This window comes from Cupressus sempervirens, chromosome 10 (genome assembly GCF_028749045.1).
Source record: "Cupressus sempervirens isolate cs-2001-9-10 chromosome 10, ASM2874904v1, whole genome shotgun sequence".
Classification (NCBI taxonomy): domain Eukaryota; kingdom Viridiplantae; phylum Streptophyta; class Pinopsida; order Cupressales; family Cupressaceae; genus Cupressus; species Cupressus sempervirens.
Window position 1 is genome coordinate 179,012,714 of NC_143127.1, and position 8,192 is coordinate 179,020,905.

The following is an 8,192-nucleotide window of genomic DNA, read 5'->3' on the forward strand; positions in this document are numbered from 1 at the left end:
CTTCACAACTTGCAAATAAATATGCAAATCTCATCATTCCTAGTCTCACAAATTCCTCTTCTTGTGCAAAAATGCCAAATCATAAGAAGATGCATTTCACAGACAACAATTTGAGCCTTAAAAATATGAATTTTTATAGACATTTAATACTTAGCTCCTTTAGTGTTTAAGTTATTTTTGAAATCCACAAGAAAATGATTGGCACTATGGAGGTATTTGGTTTTATTGGGGTTACTAAAAAAGGTTTACTCAATGTCTTTCATGGAGTCTACAAGGATTTTTCTACATTATGTTAAAACACTTAGATTATACGGCTACAAAAAACTTATTTGTTCAGAGACATGTATCTAACTTTGTCAAAAAAAATTAGTGCCTCTAACATTTTCTATACCCTGATGGAGGGTTTCAAATGAGCTCCATATCATAATATTGTATGAGAACTCAAAAATCTTCACGCCTTTGAAAATATCTTCTCCATTATTTAAATGCTTCCCTAGACTGCCAATTTGGTTAGCAAGATCATCTACTTTCTCATTTTCCAAACTCAAATATTTTCTAAAGAACTCTCAACCTTTGCATTATTTCTTTCGATAACTTCAATTTATTTCTTACTCAAAAGGCCTTTATGATAACTAGGTGGAAAGATGAACTGTTCAAACTAGACTTAAGAACAAGGGCTTTCATTTTTAATCAACTTTCCATCACTTCCATTCTCATCTTCATCTTTGCATCCAAATTCTTGAGGCATTTTTTGTCCTAGGGCATGCAACAGAAGTTGATGTAGTATGTGGAAAAAATTCCTATTTGTGACCATGACTCTTGCTTAACTCTTGCTTAATCCATCAGACCTTTTTTCTTACTAAACCATGTTTTGATCTTTTAGAGAAAAGATATCTGAATACGCCAATTTGTCCCTCAAAATATCACATATAACAATTAGTCTAAAAATTTGAAGATAAAAAAAAGATAAATCAAAATTTAGAAATAAATTATAAAATTTAAGCCACTTTCCTTTCACATAGCAATAAAAAAATTTCAATAGATTTATAAAAATGTTTAAACCACAATAACTAAAAAAAGAAAAAAGAAAAATACAAACATTTAACATTTGATAATGTTCATATTTTTGAAAAAAATAGTAATAGGGCAAAAACTATAGTTAAACGCAGGGACTAATAAAATGTACACCAGTAACAAAGAAATTTATTTTCAAACATCCTTAATTGCATACTAATATTGTTAAATCTCTTTATTGCTTCTCCTCGTCGTTTGGAAGCACAGAGCAGTCCATGTAAACGTATGTATATCCCGAAAGCTTCAGATGGTGTAAAGGATCTGTAAGTGAAAATGCCATTGTGGTAGACTGAATAAAATTGCATATTATCCACACTCCAGTTGCAATTATACAATGCCATTCCCACCCGCAACTCCTCTCAATATCACATGATTATGTTGAAGGCTCTGCACATTCTGCGTACTACACACACTCCGCCTGAAGATTGCTCTACGTATCTTCAATTACTGCAGATCTGTATTCTGCAGAACGCGCTTTCACAAGGGAAAAATGTCCATTCTTTCATCGCTCACAGGCGATTTGTCTTCGCCTCACGCACACCTTTTCATAATAAGCTCATTCACATGTATGTCAAGTGCGGAAGTTTGGTTGATGCTCGAAAAGTGTTTGACCGTATGATAGAACGAGATGTCGTCTCATGGAATACTGTTATTGCAGCCTACAGAAGACATGGGTGTCCTCACGAGGCAGTTACCCTGTTTAACAATATGCAACAAACAGGTCTCCAACCCGATAAATTCACATTTGCCAGCGTACTCCCTGCCTGTGCCAAAATGGGGGCTTTGGAACAGGGTATAAACATCCATGAGAACATAGAGGACAGAGGATTTTTGTCAGATGTTGTAGTTTCAAGTGCCCTGGTAGACATGTATGCAAAATGTGGAAGCATAGAAAAGGCACGTGAAGTGTTTGACAGGATGCCTCGAAGGGATGTCATCTCATGGAATGCTATGATTGGAGGATATGGACAAAATGGGTTTTTTGATAACGCTCTAGAAACTTTCAAACAAATGCAATTGGCGGGTGTTGAGCCAAATTCCACCACCTTGGTCGGCATCCTCCCTGCCTGTGCCAAAATGGGAGCTTTGAAACAGGGTACGGATATCCATCAAAGCATAAAGGATAGCAGAATTTTATCAGATGCTGTAGTTGCAACTATGCTGGTAGACATGTATGCAAAATGTGGATCTATACACATAGCATGTGAACTGTTTGACAGAATGCCCCAAAGAAATGTGGTCTCGTGGAATGCCATGATTGCGGGATATGCACAAAATGGATTTGTTGAGAAGGCTTTAAAAACCTTCAAGCAGATGCAATCGGCAGGTGTAAAACCAAATTCAGCAACGTTTGCCAGCATCCTTCCCGCCTGTGCCAAAATGGGAGCTTTGGAACAGGGCATGGAGATTCATGAAGACATAAAGAAAGGGGAACTCTTATCGGATGTTATAGTTGCAACAGCCCTGCTAGACATGTATGCTAAATGTGGAAGCCTAGAAAAGGCACGTGAACTGTTTGACAGCATACCTCACAAAGATGTCATCTCATGGAATGCAATAATTGTGGGATATGCACAAAATGGATTAGTTGATGAGGCTTTAGAAAGTTTCAAGCAAATGCAATTGGCAGGTGTCAAGCCAAATTCCACAACCTTTGCCAGCATCCTACCTGCCTGTGCGAAAATGGGAGCTTTGGAACAAGGTAGTCACATTCATCAGACCATAAAAGAAGGAGAATATTTGTCGGATGTTATAGTTGCAACTTCCCTTGTAGACATGTATGCAAAATGTGGAAGAATAGACAAGGCAAGTGAACTGTTTGAAGGGATGTCTCACAAAGATGTCATCTCATGGAACGCCATGATCACAGGATATGCACAAAATGGATTAGTCGATAAAGCATTAGAAACTTTCAAGCAAATGCAAATGGCAGGTGTAAAGCCAAATTCTAAAACCTTCGCCAGCATCCTCCCTGCCTGTGCCAAAATGGGATCTTTGGAACAAGGCATAAAAATCCATCAAAGCATAAAGGATAGAGGAATTTTGTTAGATGTTGTAGTTGCAACTGCCCTGGTAGACATGTATGCAAAATGTGGAAGCATAGACAAGGCATGTGAACTCTTTGACAGGATGCCTCAAAAAAATGTCGTGTCATGGAATGCCATGGTTGCAGGATATACATGGAATGGATTTATTGAAAAGGCTTTAGAAACTTTCAAGCAAATGCAAATGGCGGGTGTAAAGCCAAATTCCACAACTTTTGCCAGCATCCTCCCTGCCTGTGCCAAAATGGGAGCTTTGGAACAGGGTATAGACATCCATCGGAGTATAATGGAAGGGGATTTTTCTGATACTATAGTTGGAAATGCTTTGGTAGACATGTACACAAAATGTGGAAGCATAGACAAGGCACGTAAAGTGTTTGACAGAATTCCTCAAAGAGATATCATCTCATGGAATGCAATGATTGCAGGATATGCACAAAATGGATTTTGCAAGGATGCTATCAAAATATTTGAATTAATGAAGCACTCTGGATCATGTCCTGACATTGTAAGCTTTGCTTGTGTTCTATGTGCATGCAGCCATGCAGGTTTAGTAGATGAGGGCTGCACACATTTCAATTATATGAGTAACCCTTACGATATTACACCTACTATTGATCATTATGTGTGCATGGTTGACCTTCTTGCCCGTGCTGGTTATCTTGAGGATGCCCTGAACTTTATCATTAAGATGCCATTTAAACCTGTGGTGGTTGTGTGGATGTGTTTTCTTGGTGCCTGTAGATCACATATGAATATAGGCTTAGGAGTCTTTACAGCAACACTGCTTTTTGATTTGGATCCTAAAAATGCTGCTACTTATGTTCTTCTCTCGAACATCTATGCAGAAGTGGACAAATGGGGTGAGGTTCAAATGGTAAGGAAAATGATGAAGGATAGAGGAATTAAAAAGATCCCTGGACAAAGTTGGATTGACGGAATATGTCAGATACCTGTTTTATGATAAGCATGAAACCTACATTTGCGTGAAATGAAAGCGTGAAGAGGTGGTGGAGAATGGGAAAAATATAAAAGGTGAAGAATACTTAAAGTAAATGGGAAGATACTTGATTGTTAGGAAATGGGATAGGATTGTTCAAAACTATGCATGTCATTTTGTATAGATTTTTTTTGTCATTAATTATCTGATAGGCTTCCCCTGCGAGAAAGTTCTCATACGGAAGCTCAGCAGTTTTGTCTCGCACTTGAAAACCAGACATTACGCCATTTTTCTGCCTAACAAGTAACTGTTAAACAATTTTCGGGCAAACTGCGTCTGTATCAATGAAAATAGGCCACCTGACCAGCCTCCCACTTCTCACGACTACTCTCTTAATGAGAGAAATCTTCTCTTTCTGACATAAGTGTTGCTCCCCATCTAATTTATGCCGTCAGAAATTATCTGCACGAGAGAAATGTATCACTGATGTTGAACAACAGCGGTAAGGTTTTACTGCACCATCTCAGTAATTGCCCCTGTATGTCAGGATCCCTGAGCAATACAAGGACAAGTAACCGACAATGAGCTCCACTACAGTACCTTACATGGGAAGAAACTCCAAGAAATTCAGAAAAGTAGGTAAAAGGATGCAAGATCTTGTCTCAATCTCAAGAATGCAGTAGCTCTAAAACCTCAATGTATTTAGATCTACTTTTTCGTTTTTTCTGAATATTTTGAAGCAGCTGTAGGGAGACTGGTGTTGGTTCATCACATTTTTAAAACAACTCTTCTCTGGTAGGGTTTCATAATATTTTTCTTGCAATCCCTGTCCATTTTTCTGAAACAACAAAGGTGGCAGGAAATTGTTTTCAGTGCAAGAGCTGTGTATGTCTTTGTAGCTCCAAAACCAGCTACAACTTTGAATGCTGAAACTATAATCTGCAGCTGATGGAAGTATTCTATGAACCTTTAGTCCACTTGGTTATTAGAAAGAAAACATTTTTTTATCATTCACATTTGAAATTCTCTTAGAATAGATAAAACATCATTAACTGTTACAATTTTTTTTCATTCTTTCATCCTGATGATGGATCACAGAGTGTGATCCAAAATGTTGATGCTATAAAAATATACATAATTGAATCCAGAAAAGAATCTTCTTTAACATATGGACTGTGGAAATCTAACAATGTTAATTGACACCCTTCATGGGAAGGAGCTGTATTTCAAATCTAAGCAGCTAGAGATGTTAAGGATCAAGGTCACGTTACAAAATTTTCAAAGAATTGTTGCAACCATAATATTGAAGCAACTAACATTGAAAGTGATGCAGGAGTATCCGCGATGGCGTGTTAACCCATGTTTTCCATCTGTCAAATGTCGTGTTATCGGAGCACATAGGAACTATTAGTGGTAGTTGAAGCTTTTAATGCAAGATTTTGAAATTCCGAAGCATCTAGAGTTAGGCGCCCCATTTTGAATTTCAAGTTGGTTTGGGCGCTCAAATTAGTATGCCCTTTTAAATATCTAAGGTGGATCTTCTAAGTTAGTTTTTAGAAAAGTTTTAGAGATTTTTAGAGAGAGGTTTGGAAGAGAAGAGGCAAGAAAGGGGACAGTTTGCTAGTGACTCCATATTGTTGAAGAGGCTGAGTACCAGGTGCCAAGAATTAGAGAGTAAGATAGATCTCATCAAAGAATGTATGTAAACAATATTTGAAATATAATAGAATCTGAAGTTTGTTTTTTGTGTCCGTGTTTCATATGTGTGGCATTGCATTTTCGTGTTATCCCCCTGTGCTTGTTGATAATCTAAGTATTTTGTGACAACATTTATTGTGTGTGTGTGGAGCATTTCTTTCTCTTGTCCTTTAAGTTAATCTTGCAGGTTTAGCTTGTCTTGGGTTTGGCTACAATCCCTCTCTGTCTGATTGGACACGGGAGTTGAACTGCACCAAGGACAAGATGCAGGTACTGTTCAACTCCCGTGTTCTATTGTGAATTAAACCCCTGTTAAAGGTCAACTTTCTGGAATGCACTACCACTAGTTTATCTACTATGTATTACAAGTCCTACATGATCACAATACTTTTAACACATGACCAGGAAATTGGACAGTAATAAAACCCTATAAGAAGCAAAATACCAGTCTAAAAGAGTAACTTCGAAACTTTGATGATGCATTACAAACACATTTTCCAAAAGGCTGTAATCAAATTTTATATATGTCATTAAAAAATTCAGCTGCCGTCAGTAAGAACAGCATTATTCTATCTCTTTGAGGATAATCATTGAAAAAGCACAGAAGTGTAATCTATTACTTATGCATTTATTTTCCAAGTCACCAATCAAATGCATACCCACCATAAAATGGTAAGCAAGAACTAGATTATCTGTAGATGGCAGAAAGGGAAGCTATGCAAATGCCAAATGTGTGGTACAAGAGACCAAAAGAATGAAGGAAACAGTTTCTACAAATTCAGGAAATTCGTCTGTACAACCAGTTTGAGCTGGACATACAAATTTGAGGAATTCATTTGTTATTTATTATTATACTTCCAACTTCAGTGCCAACTATTTTGGGGGCCTTGGGTTCAATCTGGTTGAAACCTAGGTTCATCTCAAACAAACACGAGGCATATCTGTGCAGGATCCCTTTGGGAGGCACATGCAAGATATATCTGAATGCAAACAAGACCAAGATTGGGACATGAACTTTAACATATACTAGCTAACCCAACTTCATAGGTTAAATTTCATGTTCCAAAAATTAAGCCTCATATTAATGTGAGTTTTATGACCACTTCAACATACAAAATCAAACACTTACTATTCTAAATGAAACACCAAACCTGGATTGTGTGATCAAATGAGGCAACTCCAAGGCTCCTTTTTATTTTGGATTTCTCTCAATTTTGATAACATGATTTGTTGGTATCACAAGGGGACTTATGCTTGTTCATTCATCAACTCTTCAGCTACTTCAAACCAAACAAATTGCAAGGGTCAAGGGTTTAGAAAGCTATTGTAATCTAATACAAGAGATTATTGATGACAAGGTGAAACTTTAACTAGTGCTTGCTTTGCTAAATCAACCACACAAAGGAGGGTGCTTGTTTATAAGTATGTGGGCATGATTTTCATATTGTCAACACTCGTTCCAGTATCCAAAACAGATGCAATCCAAATGAACATTTTCAATTGCAGTTAGACGCTTAGAATTAGGGCCAGACTAACCTTGCATTGTTACTTACAACCAACAAGTACCAAAAGGTATGGGCAATAGCTCCACTTTTAATCACCATTCAACAACACCTTCCATCCAACTACTTCTACTACTATCTAACTTGAAATGAAATCCAAGTGAGGAAATGTAGGAAATGAAATCCAAGTGAGGAAATGTAGAAACTATGCAATACTCCAAAACAATACAAGTAATCCACCATGAAGACCAACAATGAAATATGAATAATGCTGGCAGAATTATTTCAACAATCTCTCCAAGTCTCTCCTTTTGCAATTGACAAGACCTTGCCTTCTATAGTTGTTGAAAAATAACGGATGGTCGAGATCGATTCAAGATCAAGGGCCAATATTTATCGAACAAAGCCCTGATCTAACTATCAGCTACAAGCGTTAAATGTTTAACCAATAACAATGAAGCACCACTTTTGTGGTTGACCAATCAGAAAATAGGTTAGGTAGAAGTATTATGTGGAATCCACATGTACACTTGGCATGATCTGATTGAATGAGCTTGGACATGTGGAATTGGGATCTTCTAATTGGTTGAGGATGATAAGGAGCCACCTTATCATGTTTATCTTGTACATTTCCTTGGTAGTATGAAAAAATATCTTTTGATCCTCAAGATTATCAAACCCTCAATTGTGATGGTTCATATTCCAAAAATGCCCCTCGCTCTCTAAATCTTATCTTTCAGATTTACCCAGCTAAACGGAAGTGATAATTGCATTAAATTTGTAAAATTACAAGGATGGACAAGACTAGAATATTGTCAAGATGATTTCAACATGAAGCCTTACTTAAAACATTCTTGATAGCAACCAAGTATTATTTTGAATTTCAAACATAATTTGCTGTCTGATTTTACTTCTTTGAATTTGATTTTCTTC

The 8,192-nt window shown here is 37.0% G+C and overlaps 1 pseudogene across 1 annotated transcript; it reads left to right on the plus strand.

Moving 5' to 3' along the window:
- The first annotated feature begins 1,247 nt into the window (after positions 1-1,247).
- Positions 1,248-5,073, plus strand: LOC149533222 (pentatricopeptide repeat-containing protein At3g16610 pseudogene; annotated as a pseudogene). Its single transcript, XR_016356816.1, has one exon. The product of XR_016356816.1 is annotated as a pentatricopeptide repeat-containing protein At3g16610 pseudogene (transcript).
- Positions 5,074-8,192: the final 3,119 nt, after the last annotated feature.